The 19,846-nt window shown below is 38.6% G+C and overlaps 1 long non-coding RNA gene across 2 annotated transcripts; it reads right to left on the reverse strand.

Annotated features, from left to right (window-relative positions):
* Window positions 1-1,377: 1,377 nt before the first annotated feature.
* On the reverse strand, window positions 1,378-9,754 carry LOC311297125. 2 transcript variants are annotated; one of them, XR_014628755.1, is made up of 6 exons: window positions 9,447-9,607; window positions 9,184-9,211; window positions 8,790-9,035; window positions 8,227-8,388; window positions 2,440-2,534; window positions 1,598-1,894 (listed from the first exon to the last, which is right to left on the reverse strand). It is a non-coding gene; the product is annotated as an uncharacterized lncRNA (long non-coding RNA). The 2 variants fall into 2 exon arrangements; XR_014628754.1 differs by lacking the exon at window positions 2,440-2,534 and having other exon boundaries at window positions 1,378-1,894; window positions 9,447-9,754.
* Between the last annotated feature and the right edge of the window lie 10,092 nt (window positions 9,755-19,846).

Genomic DNA, 19,846 nt, shown 5'->3' on the forward strand with positions numbered 1-19,846 from the left:
GCGTCAGCCGCTTTCATTCATAAAAAACTCTGTGCTGTCGTCATGACAGCGATACACAAAACAACGTCCCTCAGGGCTTTAGCTCAAAACTGTGCAGATTTGGAGAAATATTGATAGATTCTCATAGATTTACATCATATTTCTATAGATAGGAATAATATTTATTGAATTTATACCCAAATGCGTCGATGTAATCTTTATGAGCATTTGGTATTCCGATACTGTGTTTTTTAATTCATACCAATAGCCTGAGGGCGCTACATGCACAATAATAGTCCATATATGGAACATGAAGAAGAGCCATGACCATGTGACATTCCAGGACGTCACTGATACACACAAAGCTAACAAGAGATCGCGCTGTAACATGCAGATACAGATGTTTTGAAGACAATAAACATGATTGCATTGATATTTGAGTTACCTGTGTTTTTCAAGCCATCCCATACAGAAATGTAATATATGTCAATATATGTAAATTACATATATAATGTTAGTGCTCATGTATGTCTGCTGCATATATGAGAATATATGCAAAATTCATATATGTAAAACACATATACATATATGAAACATATATTTCAAAATATATCAAAAATGGCCGTTTTCATGTAAGTGCCATATATTTTCCCGTATATGCACATAAATGTGAAATATATGTAAGACGCATATATGTATACACGCATATATGACGCATATATGTATACACGCATATATGACGCATATATGTATACACGCATATATGACGCATATATGTATACACGCATATATGACGCATATATGTATACACGCATATATGACGCATATATGTATACATGCATATATGACGCATATATTTTACACGCATATATGTATACATGCATATATGACGCATATATTTTACATGCATATATGTACTTATTTCTATAGTACATACTTTCACATATATTAGGGATACAAATCTTATATCTGAATGCCTTGAAATTAAATGCCTATAGTTGGAGATTTTGTCTATTGTGTGAATACCAAATATAGTATTTTAATACAATAATGCAGTGTTTTCTTTGTCATTTTTGACAAATACATCCACAAAGTACCATAACCATATGCCACAGCTTTAAAAATGCATCAGTATCACATGCATGTACACTGTAAAACTTTTCACTGTAAATTTACAGTTAAATACTGGCAGCTGGGTTGCTATCCACATACTGTATTTTTACAACACTACTACAGTAAACAGCATTTACAGTACTCCACTGTAATTAACAAATACAGTATATACCACATTTTACATTATTAAACTTGTCGACAGCAATAAATTGTATTTTTACAGGGAATACTGCTTTTATTATTACATAAATATTAAAATTAAAAAACATTAAAATATTATACTTTAAGGTTTCATAAGAGTAGTCACACTAGGAAAAAGAAAACAACATTTTCTGGGTTTTAAAACATTTATTTAGTTAAATTGCCTTCTGTGAACATGTTGGCTGAATTACTTTTTAAACATAAAATGCAATTTTAACACTTAACAACAAACAGGTAACAGTTAGCACTTAATTAAAGGAATAGTTCACCCAAAAATTTAAATTAGCACATGATTTACTCACCCTCAAGCCATCCTAGGTGTATCTGACATTCTTCTTTCAGATGAATACAATCAGAGTTCTATTAAAAAATGTCCTGGCTCTTCCAAGCTTTATAACGACAGTGAAATGCTGTTTCTTTTTTGAAGTCCATAAAAGTGCAAACGAAATCCCATTCAAAGTCTGCAAGTTTTCGCAGAAGTGAGGACACCTGTAGGCTTACAGTGGTGTTCTTGTTTTGCACAACTTGGCCAGTTTTCTTTGAAGTTACTTGTCCTTTCTTTGTTTTTGATCCACGTTCAGGATTGATGTCAAGAAAGCGTCTAAAAGGCAGAAAAAAACAACAATTAAATATTATTAACTGAGTGTATATATTTTGACAAAGAGAGATAGCACAAAAGCTGACTAAAACTGAACATGAAAAAAAAAAATGCAATGTTGGATGTTGTAAAAAAAAAAAAAATGCAATGTTGGATGTTGTGATCAATAACTGATATTTTTTCTGCCCTGGTAAAATACATCAACTCAATGTGTCTGTTTACATGCGCACTGTCAACTAACAAAATTTTTGGAAGTGGGGTTGCCAGATTTAAAGTTTTATTCTACAACTTTTGTCTACTCATCACCCAGCTCATTAACAATATCATCCCCTCATCCGGTGCCATCAGAGTATCAGTGGAAAGGCGGTCTTTAGACTATCCGTTTATATAGAGCACACACTGCCAGAATCCAGCCCAAACCTTTGTGACAGAAATAATTTAACTTAATTGCAAGCCTTGCAATGTTTATTGCATATATGACAACATGATTTACCAGACTAAAATGCATGTTTGCACCCAAAAATTTAAATTCTGTCATTATTACTCACCCTCAAGACTTTTGTTCATCTTCGGGACACAAATGAAGATATTTTTGATGAAATCTGATAGTTTTGTCCTTCCATTGATATCAATATCATTGCAACTGTCAAAGCCCAGAAAAGTGGTAAAAACATTGGTAAATATATAGCTACAGTGGTTCAACCTAAATATTATGAAGCAGGGTTTCTGCACATTTTTTAAAGTCAAATTTAAGGCTTTTTAAGACCTTTTTAAGACCCGAAGAAATCAAAATTAATACCATGCATTAGGGGTGTGCAATATTGACAAAATATGTCTCGATCGATATTTTCAAAGTTTTCTTGATAATAATTAGATAACATTTTACTGATTGTGTTTCTGTGCTTGGTGCCATGGCTTGTTTAGGCCTGTTGACAGCTGACTGACAAAGATATTCATATTTTTCATATTCTATGCAGTGGTCAGTTTACAGCAGTGACAGAAATTAACATTTTTTATTAAGGGGTAATATTTGCCACCTTAAATTGATTTCAAGGGGCATTTTCACCTATATACGGACATTTGTAGATGTTTCAACAAGATATCTTTCACATCTACTGCAGTCAGATTCACCCGTGTTCACTCTGAAGGAATCACTCACATGGCTGGGCACTTGTATGACACATCAAGGATGTTACGAGGCTAAAAGCAGGTTTAAAACTTGAAGTCAACAGGGTGCAAATTTTAAAAAGAGGATAACACGGTGTAGGCAACACCGATTTTTGTCGTTGTTCTCTGTATTGACAGCACTCCAAATTTACAAAAAAATGAGCTCAATGTTAAAATTGACCGGAGTTCTCCTTTAAGGTTGCACTAGTTACATGGATTATTTAAACCAGCGGTCCCCAACCTTTTTTGCGCCACGGACCGGTTTAATATCAGACAATATTTCCACGGACCGGCCTTTAAGGTGCGGCGGATAAATACAACAAAATATAAAAAATATATAAAAAACAATTAAATATAGGATAAACGTGAATCCAATGTGTAGGCTTACTTGCAATTTTATTAGCAGGGTACTCGTAATATCGCGTCTAAAGACAACTGAGAAAGCCTGAACACAAACAAAAAGCCCCCCAAAAGAAAAAAATCTCCATGTTTACGGTGCTGATGCGATGTAAGGGTGGCGCTGCCAATAAAGCACCTAAAAGCTGTCACAAAGAACCGATTTTAAGAACCAAAATGAATGATTATGAATATGTAAAATATAGCAGGAGACATTTTAATTGTTTAAACAAGTGTTTTCTGTGCAAAGATGAAGTTGACAATGCTGACTCGATCTTCGCAGTATGCCTGAACGCGCCCGAGAGAAATGCACATATACGAATTACATAAGCAGAGAACAGTCAGTTTTCTTTTGTTTTGAATTGTTCTGTTTAAAATTAGACATTTCAAGCTTTCTATGTCTCAGGTCTGTGAGGCAAGTAGGCTACCTTATACGCTGAATTTCGGTTAATTTATGAGATCAGCTCCAGTTCACGCGCCTCCGTGTCCTGATTAAATATTTTCTATTATATTTAGGCCTACTTCTTATTAAATCCTGGCAATTGGGTGATGAAACATTGATTAAAATTAAGATACAATTAATACAAAACGAAATACAATTTAAAGACAGGCTTTTTGCTTTCTGTCTGACTCTGAGGTCTCTGTGAAAGTTTTAAAGCAGTCTTTTTGTGCCGCTTTCAGAGCGCTGCACGTCCGTAAGGGTGAACAGTCCCATCCGAACAATTATTATTATTCTTTTTTTTATATATATATGGGTCAATGACGTATAAGGATTTTCAACAGGCCAATTTTAAAATACGAAAATTAACAATATATATTGCAATTGTTCAATCATTAAGAATGTTGTGTACATAAAAATTCAAATAAAAAATTTAAATTAAGTGATTTTAGTGTTTTTTCATCTAGATGAATTGTCCATAGGCTTAAAAAAATGTCATGTGGGGCGACCGTGATTTATCTTAAAATTAATGAATTTCCTTAACATAAATGTATTTTTTTTTACATGTTCTCAGTAATTAAAGTGTTTAAAAACAGAGTATTTGAATTTCTTTTGAGTTTTTGTATATAATGATCTCATATTTTTGTTCTGCAATTTCAGTCGCCTTCTAAAATGCAGTTAACAGACTTATTTTTCCTGTAAATCGCATAAAACTGATAGAAATGTTTTAAAAATATAATTTACTAAAGCATACTGTATCAGTGATTCATATTTCAGCCACAGAAATAAGATATTTTATTTTTTATTTAATACAGTGATAGCTTTTATTGGTCGCACCACATGATAAGTGGTCGCTCCAAATGACACGAAAACCTTATATAGTTAAAAATCTATTTAAAGAGATCCATGAACAATACATTTTATACAATTTTTTTTATTTAAACCAGATTTTATACAAATTTCACAGAATTTTCCTGAACATAAACATTTTATAAACTCACTTTTATAAAAAAAAAATCACTTCACAAACACAAGTGCACCATTTAATTTAACTTGACTTAGAATTTCTTTCTAACAAATAATAATGTTATAGATATAAATTATTTCATAAAAGTATTGTATACAGGTAACATTTGGGGTCAATAGTTTTTTTATAGTAATTAATACTTTATTAATCAAGGACACATTCAGTGTCACATTCAGGCGCAGGCTATAATTTTACGAAAGATTCTATTTCAAATAAATGCTGTTCTTTTGAACTTTATATTCATCAAATAATCCTGACATGTATGGAAAATGTATCACAGTTTCCCCCCAAAAAAATGAACATTGATAATAATCAGAAATGTTTCTTGAGCAGCAAATCATTAGTGACCCTGGATCACAAAACCAGTCACAAGTCGCACGGGGTATTTGTGGCAATAGCCAACAATACATTGTATGGGTCAAAATTATCGATTTTTCTTTTATTCCAAAAAATCATTAGGATATTAAATAAAGATCATGTTTTATATTTTGTAAATGTCCTACCATAAATTTCTAAACATTTATTTTTGTGAGTGAATATAGCAATATTGCAAACATAAATGGACAACTTTAAAGGCGATTTTCTCAATGTTTCGATTTTGTAGTACCCTCAGATTCCAGATTTTCAGTTGTATCGGCCAAATATTGTTCTATCTTAACAAATCATACATCAATGGAAAGCTTATTTATTCAGCTTTCATATGATGTATAAATCTCAATTTAAAAAAATTGACCCATGTGACATTGACCCATTGAGTGGTTTTGTGGTCTAGGGTTACATATTAGAATTATTTCTGAAGGATCATGTGACACTGAAAACTGGAGTAACGATGCTGAAAATTCAGCTTTGATCATAGGAATAAATTACAGTTTACTATATATTCACATAGAAAACAGATATTTTAAACTGTAATAATATTTCACTCTTCTCCTATCAAGGTACTCTGCTCTTGCTGCAGGGTTAGAATTTTTTCGCTTGGCAGTGGCATCTGGTAAAATAGATTAAAATAGTTTTAAATAAATAAATAGGCAATAATAAATACACTACTAATAAATGCATTATTACTAAACTGAAATTACATGCTCTAATTTTTTTGTTGTTGCATTTTTCTCATATTGTACAAAGAGTAAACACAAACTGTCTGAAATCTATAAAAAAGATCCCAAATTGCATAAAAATCTATTCCAAATGATACTAAAGTAAAGTACTTTTTTTGTATAAACCGTCAATTGAATATAAAAGCATAAAACTGCCAATCTAGGACATATATCTATCATGGAAAACAGTCTGCAGTGGTCGCACCACATGATATTTGGTCGCACCACATGATATTTTCACATTCAGTCATAATTTACAGGCACAGAATTGGCCACCTAAACAAAACAAGCTAGCTTGCCAAAAAAGGTCACTATGAAATTTATAATAAAAATATATATTTGTAGAAATAACTTTAATATTAATTTTTTTTTGAGGTCATACCACATGACATCCAAATGTGGCAACTACATACCCACCATTACAAAGGTTTATTTTTTTTCCAATTTGAGAGAATTACAAACCTGCTTGCTGCTTCCATGGGTCCTTGGTAAATTGGTTTATGATGTAACTTCCTGTGTTTGAATAGTTTTCAACATATAAGTCCCAAAATGGTAGTTCCTTGATGGTCGCACCACATGATATTTCATAAAATGGACATCATCGGACAAAGTTTGTTTGTATATTATGATGGAAATATAAATACAAATGCTTTGAATTTTTTTAAAGGATTACAAAACATTTTGGAAATCATGCCAAATAGTGCAGAAAATAAATTTGAATAAATTCAGAGTAATTTCAAAGACGTTTTCAAAACAGAAGTTATGGCCGGACGGTCGCACCACATGATGTTTTGACACTTTAAATAACAAAAAAAATAACAAATAAGTAAAGGTTTTTGAAAAGTTAAAGTGAGTACATACATGGGAGAGGTACTATAAATATACAGTATCTTTTTAGGCATTTAAACCCATTTTTGCCTGAAAAAATGCAATCGGACAGAAAATGTAGGCGTCACGTCATTGACCCATATATTTTTTTGTGAAATAGGCTACATTTCTAAATTAATGCGACTTATAGTCCAGTGCGACTTAGGCTATATTATGTTTTTTCTTCTTCATGACGCATTTTTTTACTGATGCGACATATACTCCGGAACGATTTATAGTCCGGAAAATACGTTAAGTTATATAGCCTATTCTTTCTGTGAGGCCCGGTACCAAATGTCCCACGGACCGGTACCGGTCCGCGGCCCGGGGGTTGGGGACCTCTGATTTAAACAATGTTTTTACAAGCTTTCTGGGCCTTAAAAGTTGCAAAGACGTTGCTGTCTATGGGTGGTTCAGAAACCTCTCAGATTTCATCAAAAATATCTTAATTTGTGTTCTGAAGATGAACGAAGGTCTTACAGGTTTGGAACGACATGAGGGTGAGTAATTAATGACAGAATTTTCACTAATCCTTCAACTGAAAACAACTTGCACTGACATATCTTAAAATATATGACTGCCACTGTTTTATCTCAAGATGCACACCAGTAATGTTTTTTTTTTTTTGATACATTATTATAAAAGCTGCTTAAATACCCTAATTTTATTAAGGCCTAGACCTGGCTTAAAGGAGAACTCCGGTCAATTTTAACATTGAGCTCATGTTTTTGTACATTTGGAGTGCTGTCAATACAGAGAACAACGACAAAAATCGGTGTTGCCTACACCGAGTTATTCTATTTTTAAAATTTGCACCCTATTGACTTCAATGGGGCAAGTAGTAAGCCTGCTTTTTAGCCTCTTAACATCCTTTAAGTGTCATTACAAGTGCACAGAAAATGTGAGTGATTCCTTCCGAGTGAACACGAGTGGATCTGACTGCAGTAGATGTTAGAGATATTAATAAAAATGAAGTTAATTCAGCCAGCGCTCATACCTTTGTTTACATCCTGTTTTCGGCTTACTACTTGCCCCATTGAAGTCAATAGGGTGCAAATTTTAAAAATAGAATAACTCGGTGTAGGCAACACCGATTTTTGTCGTTGTTCTCTGTATTGACAGCACTCCAAATGTACAAAAAAATGAGCTCAATGTTAAAATTGACCGGAGTTCTCCTTTAAGCTAAGCCCTGTATGGAAACCAGGGCCATATTGTTCATACCAGTAGTCAACATAATAAATACTGTCAAGTCAAGGTTAGTGACACAATTCAGTCTAATTATATATATATATATATATATATATATATATATATATGAATGGCAAATATGCCAATGACTAACCTCTGAACAAACTCAAGGTGCTGCCTCTTCCTGGTACTGCAAGCTGAAGTTATAGGAGGAGGAAAACAGTGCTGCCAGGCCAGTGATGAAGAGGCTGTGATCCTTCACACACACCTTGACCTTCCAAACTTAATATCCAGCACTGGTTGCTTAGAGATTGACCTGTAATGGAATAAAAAAAAAAAAAAAAAAAAAGAATAAATAAATAATATTAATAATTAAAATAACTACTGTGGATTCCACTGTGGTTCAATGTAGTTGTCTATTCATAGTTCTATGAATTAAATTTTTCAACTAAAAATTTAAAATGGTTAGAATGCTAAAATGCACTGGCAAATAATTTTGTTTGTTTTAAGCATAAACTCACTTAATTTTGACTTAATTCTTTCAGAAAACAAGACAATTTTTACGTGTCTATTAAATGCTTCTTCATGTAAGAATTGTAGATATCTGGACTGGAAACAAAATAAAAACACTAATTAAGAAAAACATATTTTGCAGTGGGGTGAGTAAATGATGGCTTTTCATTTTAGGTTTCATCTACCCCTTTAATGTTTACATACCAGGAAATAAGTCGTGGACTTTCTGGCAAATGTAGATTGCTGGACATCAGCGATGCAAATTCCTGAAACAATTTTTAAAAAGGACAGCACAACCTTGATCAACAGAACCAAAACATAAAACATATTACAAATTAATGAGATTTGCTGAATAATCTCTACTTATCTGCTTGAAGGATAACACCGTCTAACTTCTTTGAATTAGGGAGTAGTTGTAGGACCATGGGATGGCAATCAGGAATAGGCCTACTACATTTGAAAACAGCATTAGGAACATGGATTTTCATGTGCTAGCAAAATTCTGACAACGATTCAAAAGCACGATCACAGAACTGACAGAATACTTTTTTTTTTTACCACATAGACTATAACTGTAACACTACTTAAAAGCACTTACATTAACAATGGCCATCAGATTACAAAGCCTAAAACGAAAAAAATATATATCAAATGCACGTCATGCAAATAGCATGGTAAAGGTTGCCTATTATATGAAATGTCGAAGTTAACGTTACTTGGTAAACAGGTGGAACAGAGTCAGTGAATTGCTTGCGCGGCCACGCAGTAAACCACGTTCGCAAAATCAAACCAAATACGTGGAAACAATGTAGAAATGCGAACGCAAAAAAAATAAAAATAAATAACTTATATATGGCTTACCGTATCACTCAGTTGAACAATTCTCCATCTTCTCAAACTCTAAATCCCACTTATCGTCACGCGCAGGTTAGATTATTCAATGACAAATTCTTCCATCCGTCTTCAGGTAGCTGCTACCGTTAACGTCGTCCGTTTTCTGCTGCGTCACAGGCAACTAATGTTTGAAACACGAACCGAACCGAACCTAAAAAAAGCTTTAAAATTGCTCACAGATTCGCAGACATTGTTTATCTTGATAACAGGAATGATTATTTGTTCAGTTGAATCCCGCTGACAAAACGAGTTTGCCTGTTGTAGCTGCCCGTTACTGTCTGCTGCTGCTCGCATGACATATGCTGGCATGACGCGTCACATTTGAACTGAATTGAGCGCGAAAGAAATCAATCCCACAATGCAATGCCTTTTCAGTCAGTATGACGGTATGATCCTATATAACGAATTTATCAGGACGAAAACAGAAATGTGCTGTAAATTTACAGCTGTTCTGTAAAAGATACAGCTTAATACTGTATTATGGAAATACAGTACAATTCTGTAAGAAATTCGTTGTAAATTTACAGTAAAGGGTTACAGTGTATGTTTACATACATTTATTAAATATGTTGAAAACAAATATGTATGTCACATATTTATAATTAATGCTGTCCATATATGCGAGAAACCAATACTATACTGTAATATATGCAGATATATGGTATCATATATGGATGAACTCAAATATTTTCTTCACATGTTTGGACACATAAATGTTCATATATGTTGCAGGCATATATTGTGTTCTCAGATAAGTCAAATATATGTATAGATATATGTTGCAGTCATATATTGTGTTCTCAGATAAGTCAAATATATGTATAGATATATGTTGCACTCATATATTGTGTTCTCAAATAAGTCAAATATATGTATAGATATATGTTGCAGGCATATATTGTGTTCTCAGATAAGTCGAATATATGTATAGATATATGTTGCAGTCATATATTGTGTTCTCAGATAAGTCGAATATATGTATAGATATATGTTGCAGGCATATATTGTGTTCTCAGATAAGTCGAATATATGTATAGATATATGTTGCAGGCATATATTGTGTTCTCAGATAAGTCAAATATATAGAGATATATGTTGCAGTCATATATTGTGTTCTCAGATAAGTCAAATATATGTATAGATATATGTTGCAGTCATATATTGTGTTCTCAGATAAGTCAAATATATGTATAGATATATGTTGCAGTCATATATTGTGTTCTCATATAAGTCAAATATATGTATAGATATATGTCATGCTATTTAAAATATAAGTACATATATGGCCATATATTACATTTTTGTATGGGATGCCAGGTATTTTCATAATAATAGATTATATTTATAATGTAATGCTAATCTATATAGACTATCATTGTGCAGAACACTATCCAATAGTATATTTTCTGTATGATTTTTTTATCTGAAGCCAAATTAGATCACAGAAGATTATTTAAAATACTCAACGTGCGTTAAAAAGTAAGTTTAGAGCACAAACATGGTTTTAATCTCATAAATTGTCGTGTATTGATGGTGTGCTAAGCTAACATGCTAGCTAGCCCTAGGTGCACCTGCTACCTAGAAGTTATACTTTTATTATTTTTTGAATGCTACCTGAAATGTGTCTTTATTCAAGAAATGCATTTGATACAGTTTAAAATGTGTGGTAAACTTTGAGAAAAGAAATTAGGGACTGAAACCCTATGAATAGCCTGTGAATAGCCAGTCGTTAGTAGCTATAATGCAGACAAAAGAAATGCATATTTCGAGCCATAACCAGGCTGGAGAGGTGTGAATGTGTGCAGGGGGAGACTGAGACTGAATGGGGATCGTCTGCACCACAGAACAATAGAGACAATATACTGGATAGATGGTTAGAAGATGACAATAAACATCAGTAGCATTTTAGCGTCAAATCAAAATAAAGTCATTTGACATGGTCTTGAAAAACATTTAACTAAATACAGAGTTTTGGACTTATTATCTTCAGATTTTAAACATAGAATGTTTAGACATATGGCTTTAGCTGTAGTGCATTTCTAGATTGCTCCAGTGCCAACTTCAATTTTATTTTCATGAGGATGTTTCATAAAAATTAATTTCTAATAATTTTACAAAACTTTGAAGCTATTTATAACAATTTTAGTCATTATGACAATAATTAATTCTACATTTACAATAAACTGCCAGGTGTCAGCTTTCAAATGAGATCATACTTGTGCTTTTAATGCAAAGGGTTCATGAACTGTATCTGTTTCAGTTTGGGTATGTCATTTCTGGGGATTTTTCAAAAGTGGGGTTGCAGCTTAACAGGTTAACAAAACCCTGCAGCTGTCTGTTAACTCTTCTCTGAACGGCACAGAGGAAAAAACACATATACTGGTCTGTAGCGGTTCTTTGAATGGAGTGCAACTCACCGAATCTTTTGTAAAGGAAGATTCTGGAACTCAGTCAGGCTTTGAGATCTTTGAGCTTGAAGTTTCAATCTGGAGGAAGCTGGAAAAATTCAGTCTGGTAATCTTTTAGGGCTGTCCCCGACTATGGATTTTCATAGTCGAATCAGAATCGTCATGTCTTGCCTATAGTCGACTAATAGTTGAATCATGTGTATGGGGGTGGGGCTGGGGGCGGGGCTTTAACGTTTCAAAGCCGTGATGTACAGAAAATCACACAAAGATATAGAAGAAAATGTATAAAAACATTTTGGATCAATAAAACTAAGAAATAACATAACTCCAGAAAGCCACACTGCAGACAGGATTTGCATTTCACTTGCAAATCAAATTAAATAGGCTAAATTACCTGTGCGAGCAGGCCAGCCTACAGCACAACATCTATGCACCGAAAAAATAAACAATTAATTTACTAAATTAAATTAGAACAGAATATACCTTTCTAATAAATAAAAATAAAAATACAAAACGAAATAAATCAGAATCACAAGATGAGCAAATGTGTGCAAAATGCCTAAAGTGCAGAGGAACATATATTCAAAACACAAGCCACAAATAGATTAGATAACCCTGACAGATTAATAAATAAAATACAAATAAATAAATTATTAAAATAACGATAGTAGCCAGAATTTTCAACTTTGTCTTTTTAACTGCAGAAACAACAATAAATGCTAAACTGGAGAGGCAGTCTTTTTAGCTAAAAATGTTCACAGCATCCAAAAATCAAATTAGAACCGGCTGAAAAGTTTTGAAATCACTTGTACCCTACCTGATCGAGAGAACAAATCCAGTCTTTCACTCTGACTGTGTCCGTTGGAGTCTTTTCAAATTGTGCGCGCGGATAAAATACATTCTGTAACGCAGGAGTTTCCTACATCACCTCCATTACATCCACGCAGGGAACCGTCTCCTGAGTATTAACAACTACAATTCCCATCATGCAGCCTTTCTGGATTAAACACACTCACCTGTTAACCACTGATTGCCCTCACACCTGTATCCCATTTGCTCTTGTATATAACCAGCTCTCTACCCTCATTCAGTGCGAAGTATTGTAATTGCCCTGGCGTTCTTACTGAGCATTATCTACGTGTTTTCTCTTGCTGGTTTAGATCTCGGACTGTTTGTGGATATCCCGATCACTCTCTGGCTACCTTGACCTTGGACTGTCTCCCGGCTTACGATTATACTCTGGCTCCCTCGATCCTGGACTGTTTAACGTGTTTGACGAATCTCTGCCTGGCCTGGACTTCTACGCCTGTGTATTTGAGTACTCTTAGCCTAGCCCCTTCTACTATTGTCTGCTTAAATCAAATAAAAGCTGCAAATGGATCTTACCGACTCTGAGCAATCCTTACAGAATACTTCGCCAGACCCAGGTCCAGCAGCCGTCTCACAGCTGACCACTGAAGTAACTGCGCAGGCTGCCGCGCTAGTACAGCACAAGCGTCAGTTGGAGCACCTTACAACGCTCACCGATGAGCTCGTGCACGCCATACGAGGTCTGCAAGTATCAGCGAGCAGCGCCACCACCGATCAGCCCTCAGGGGTTTCCCCGTCAACTGCGAGCGCCACTGTCAATCCTCGTCTCGCTCTTCCAGAGAAGTTTGACGGTGCGTCGGCGAGATGTAAGGGTTTCCTACTCCAATGCCGTCTCTACTTTGATCAACAACCAACACTACATCCCACAGACTCCGGGAAAATAGCGTTTGTGTGTTCGCTCCTCACCGGGAAGGCACTGGAATGGGTGACTGCCATCTGGAGGACGGAGGGATTCCCCTTTACCACGTTTGCGTCATTCACCCGGGAATTCCGCAGCGTTTTTGAACACCCCACAGAACAGGGTGATCCCGGGGAACGTCTCCTCAGTCACACACAGGGGAGAAGAACCACCGCTGATTACGCCCTCACGTTTCGTACCCTTGCTGCACAGACCAATTGGGTTGAGGACACTCTAAAGACTCTGTTCAGGAAGGGCCTTACCAATGAACTACAATCTGAGCTGGCATGTCGCGACGAGGGGAGGTCGTTGAACGAATACATCAACCTGGCCATCGAAATCGACAACCTGATTCGCTCTCGACGCACTCCTCGAGCCTCCTACCGTGCACGTTCCGACGACACGCTCGGACCAGAGCCCATGCAGCTGGGATTCACTAGCCTCACTCCCGAGGAACGTGAGCGACGCATGCAGCAGCACCTTTGTCTCTACTGTGGTCAGTCTGGTCATCGTAGACTCACCTGCCCAGTTCGTCCGCCTTCTCAGGTTCAACCGGTGAGTGCATCGGGTATTTCAAACCATCAGTGGCCCGGTTTCATTCTACCTGTTCGTCTCTCCCTTCGTGGCAGAGAGATTGACACCACAGCATTGCTAGATTCAGGAGCTGCAGGAAATTTTATGTCTCATGAATTCATTGTTCAGCACAAACTCCGAACTAATCCTTGTGACTTTCCCCTCACAGTGGAGGCGCTAGACGGTCGGCCCTTAGGAGAGGGGAGGATTCACCGTCTCACAGAAGAGGTAATTCTACACATCGGAACACTTCACTCCGAGTCTATCAGGTTTTATGTTATCCAGGGCTCCAAACACCACATAGTCCTGGGTCTTACATGGCTGCGCACACACAATCCTCAAATCTCCTGGCGCGAGAATCAGATTGTCCAATGGGATCTTTCATGTCACAGAACATGCCTGACCAAGGTCAACCGCACTCTTAACCACACCCTCCAGGTTTCCACGCTCGGGTTCAGCGATCCTAATCTGCCTGCCGAATACTCCGATCTGGCCGACGCCTTCAGCAAACACAGGGCTGCACAGCTTCCGGAGCACCGTTCAAGTGATTGTGCCATCGAGCTGTTACCCGGTGCCACACCGCCTAAGGGCAGAGTCTTTCCCCTGTCACAGCCTGAGTCTGAAGCCATGAGGAAGTACATCGAGGAGGAATTAGCCAAGGGGTTCATTCGACCTTCGACTTCACCAGCCTCTGCCGGATTCTTCTTTGTTAAGAAAAAGGATGGCACTCTGCGTCCATGCATCGACTACCGTGGGTTAAATGAAGTTACAGTCAAGTTCAGGTATCCACTGCCGTTGGTACCAGCCGCCCTCGAACAGCTTCGTCAGGCCAAGTATTATACCAAGTTGGATCTCCGTAATGCCTACAACCTGGTTCGAATACGCAAAGGAGACGAGTGGAAGACGGCCTTCTCCACCACAAGTGGCCACTATGAGTATCTCGTCATGCCGTTCGGGTTGTCCAACAGTCCTTCGGTCTTCCAAGCGTTCATGAACGACGTCTTTCGGGATATGCTGGAGAAGTGGGTGATCGTCTACATCGACGACATTTTGATCTATTCCTCAACCATGGAGGAGCACGTAAAGCACGTCAGATCCGTTCTCCAACGACTTCTCCGCTACCAGCTCTTTGCCAAAGCCGAAAAATGCGAATTCCATCGCACAAGCACGTCTTTCCTGGGATACGTCATCAGTTCAGAGGGTGTGGCAATGGACGAGAAGAAGGTTCAGGCAGTCCTGAATTGGCCAGTTCCTCAAACTGTCAAGCAATTGCAGCGGTTCCTGGGATTTGCAAACTTCTATCGTCGATTTATCAGGAATTACAGTACAGTTGCCTCTCCATTGACAGCCATGACGAAACGCCACAACCATCGCCTGAGCTGGTCACCCGAGTCCTCCAAAGCCTTTGATGATCTCCGTGCTCGCTTCACTTCTGCTCCCATCCTGCGGCACCCTGACCCCACGCGCCAGTTCATCGTCGAAGTGGATGCTTCCAACACTGGAGTAGGAGCAGTTCTGTCCCAGCGCCAGGGCATGCCTGAGAAAATGTATCCTTGTGCCTTTTTCTCCCGTAAGCTCACCTCCGTGGAGCGCAACTATGATGTGGGGAACCGTGAGTTATTGGCCATGAAATTAGCTTTAGAGGAGTGGCGGCACTGGCTAGAGGGAGCGCAGGAGCCATTCATCATCCTCACAGACCATAGAAACCTCGAGTTCCTCCGTTCGGCCAAACGCTTGAATCCTCGTCAGGCTCGGTGGGCTCTATTCTTTACCAGGTTCCAGTTCACCATCACATATCGACCGGGTTCCAAGAACACTAAGGCCGACGCTCTCTCTCGACAGACCGAGGAGACGACCCAAACAACGAGTACCGAGAATATCCTTCCCGAGAGTCTATTAATCGCCCCGGTGCAATGGGACATCACCACAGAAATCGAACTATTTAATCAGCAGGAACCTTCACCTACAAATTGCCCCCCGAATCGCCTGTTCGTGCCTGCTTCCCTACGCACTCGCCTCATAGACCAGGTTCACACGGCGCCCAGTTCCGGTCATCCTGGTATCACCGCCACCGTTCACCTGCTCCGCAACCGGTTCTGGTGGCCCACTTTACTCGCAGACACCACCAACCATATCCAAAGCTGTATCAGTTGCAACACTTCCAAGACACCTCGTCAACTACCCGCTGGCCTCCTGACTCCATTGCCCATTCCCCAACGACCATGGTCCCATATCGCCATAGATTTCATCACCGACCTCCCGGAATCCCAGGGTAACACCACCATACTGACCATCGTCGATCGCTTCTCCAAGGCATGCAGATTGGTGGCACTACCCAAACTGCCCACAGCACTCGCCACGGCCGAGATCCTGTGCAACCAGGTATTCCGATTCTACGGTCTGCCTGATGACATCGTGTCAGACCGAGGGCCGCAATTCACCTCTAGAGTTTGGGGAGCTTTCTTCAAACACCTCAATGTAAACGTCAGCCTGTCCTCCGGATATCATCCTCAATCCAATGGGCAGACAGAACGTCTGAACCAGGATATCATTCGGTTTCTACGCACATACTGCCAGCGACAACAAACCGAGTGGAGTCGATATCTGTTCTGGGCAGAGTATGCACAGAACTCCCTGGTGAAACCCGCCACTGGTTTAACTCCATTTCGGTGCATTCTGGGCTTCCAGCCACCGCTTTTCCCTTGGTCTGGGGAACCCACTGAACTCCCTTCCGTTACCGAATGGCTCCAAAGGAGTGAAGAGGTCTGGGATCAGGCACATACCCACCTGTTACATGCGGTTCGGCGTCAGGAACGCCACGCCAACCGGCATCGTCGACCAGCCCCTCAGTACCGTCCAGGCCAATGGGTATGGTTGTCCACAAAGGATCTCAAGCTTCGGCTCCCCTGCCGCAAGCTCAGCCCCAGATATGTCGGTCCATTCCAGATCCTGAAACAGGTTACTCCAGTTTCGTTTCGCCTGAAACTTCCTGCTAACTATCGCATCGCTTCCACATTCCATGTTTCCCTGCTGAAACCTGCTGTCCATCCCGAGAGAGAGACAAGAGATGAACCCACAACACAAAACCCTCCTCCAGTCCTGGTAGACGGCGAGGAGGCGTATCGGGTAAAGGAACTGCTTGATTCCAGGCGCAGAGGTAGCGTCCTACAGTACCTAGTCGACTGGGAGGGGTTCGGTCCAGAGGAGCAGTGCTGGATCAGGGCTAAGGACATCTTGGACCCCACACTTACCGAGGAATTCCACCAAGCACACCCCAGCAAACCTGCTCCCCGACCTCGTGGAAGACCCCGTCGCCGATTACCTCCTCGCGCCAGGAGTCGCTCGCAGGGAGGGGGCTCTGTAACGCAGGAGTTTCCTACATCACCTCCATTACATCCACGCAGGGAACCGTCTCCTGAGTATTAACAACTACAATTCCCATCATGCAGCCTTTCTGGATTAAACACACTCACCTGTTAACCACTGATTGCCCTCACACCTGTATCCCATTTGCACTTGTATATAACCAGCTCTCTACCCTCATTCAGTGCGAAGTATTGTAATTGCCCTGGCGTTCTTACTGAGCATTATCTACGTGTTTTCTCTTGCTCGTTTAGATCTCGGACTGTTTGTGGATATCCCGATCACTCTCTGGCTACCTTGACCTTGGACTGTCTCCCGGCTTACGATTATACTCTGGCTCCCTCGATCCTGGACTGTTTAACGTGTTTGACGAATCTCTGCCTGGCCTGGACTTCTACGCCTGTGTATTTGAGTACTCTTAGCCTAGCCCCTTCTACTATTGTCTGCTTAAATCAAATAAAAGCTGCAAATGGATCTTACCGACTCTGAGCAATCCTTACACATTCTAACGTGAAACCCAGTCTATGCGTGAAACGTGTAAACGTTGGCCGGCAGAAGTGCGATTATGGTTTTCCTGATGCTAAATCCAGCCTTGGAGAATATCCTTTCTGATGGTGTACATCCACACTTTAGATTTTCTTATCCCAGACATTGTTAAAGATTTAAATCCTTGCCGCGAAGACGCTCCTCTGTCGGTCACAGATTGAAAGTGAAACTTAAATCTGTCACGGGGTGTTTGGATTTATTCACGTACGTTAAAAAATATTTATTAAAAGCTTCTTTCTTTGCACATTTTTATATACAGCATTATCATAATAGGCTGAATATTAACGACATAAAAGCTAGTTCTATGTGAAATCAGACATTGAGCGCCCTCATATAGCCAAAGTGGCATGATCCTCATTTCATAACACGAGCTGCGACGATTCGACCGTGAGATCGGTAGTCGAATCAGGCTCCTCCTATCGAAGCATCGAATCTTCGACTATTCGGGGTCACCCCTATAATCTTTGTTTAGCTGGAAGTTTCGCTCTGGATTCCAAAAGATGCAGTCTGGAAAGCAGATCTTTTGTTGAGCTTGCTGTTTCAATCTGGATTCAGGTCTTTGAGCTTGAAGTTCTTTGAGTTTCCTTTTTCTCCATCCGGGTCACGGCACCAAGTTGTTGTAAACTTAGAATCGAAAGACCAGGAGACTTGGTTGTTTCTTCAGCAGGATTCTTTATTGAGAACACGAGCTGTCGGTAGCTGCAGTCACCAAGTCTGAATGTGAATGTTCTCTTACAGTTTATATACATTTAGGGGCAGGAACCAAAATAGACAGGTTTAGGAACTGGTTTTAGACTGAGAGCATTGCCCACCCTAATTCACTCAGCATATCTATTAAAATGCTGAGACCCGAGTACAGGACTGGCAGGACTTTCTTGCTAAAACACAAACTCCAAGAGTTTCAGTAAAACAGGACTGACCAGAGTCTTTTGCTAGAAAACTCTGATAACCATAATTTATACCTAACCTTAACATGCTAAATTCAATGTAAACCTAAATTAAACATTTTAATAAATATGGATTTCCACAGCTGTTTTGGAATTTCGCTCTTACTCTAATTTGCCCTGTTTAGTAAATCTGGTACTGATTTAAAATCACAGAATATTATAATTTATGTAAAATTCAGTCAATGGTGGGGAAGCGTTGTATCATAAATAACAGAAAATTCTGTCAGTGGAGGGGAAAGAGTAAATATGAAGGGGTGGATTTTACAAGTCCCTCCTTTTTTATCATATAACAACTAGGGAAACATATTATTTTCTTAAATTAAGTGTATTTATTCTGGTATTAATGTTACAGGCAATGTCTGTATTCGTTAACTAAGAGGTGACTAAGAGTCTGCCTGACCCATGTCAGGAATGCAGTAACAGTATTTGCTCATTTAACCAGACTAAATAATACATTATATGTGTAGGCCTGTAATAAATATATAGTTGTGGCAAAGATTTCTTGGCACTGGCTGTCTTACATGTACAGGCTAAAACTCATAACATGTAATATCTATCATTATAAGCATGAGAAGAGATAAAACAACGTTTGATTAAACAAAGATTTTTTTGGCTGTATATCATAAACATTCTGGGTTGTGTTTCCCAAAAGCATCATAAGCCAAGTAGACCGTAGAACCATTGCCACCAATGGTCACCACGATAAACTTAGCTCACGATGCTTATGAGAAATCCAATCCTGCTTTTATAATACATATAATT

The sequence above is a fragment of the Rutilus rutilus genome, assembly GCF_951802725.1.
Source record: "Rutilus rutilus genome assembly, chromosome: 9".
Lineage (NCBI taxonomy): Eukaryota > Metazoa > Chordata > Actinopteri > Cypriniformes > Leuciscidae > Rutilus > Rutilus rutilus.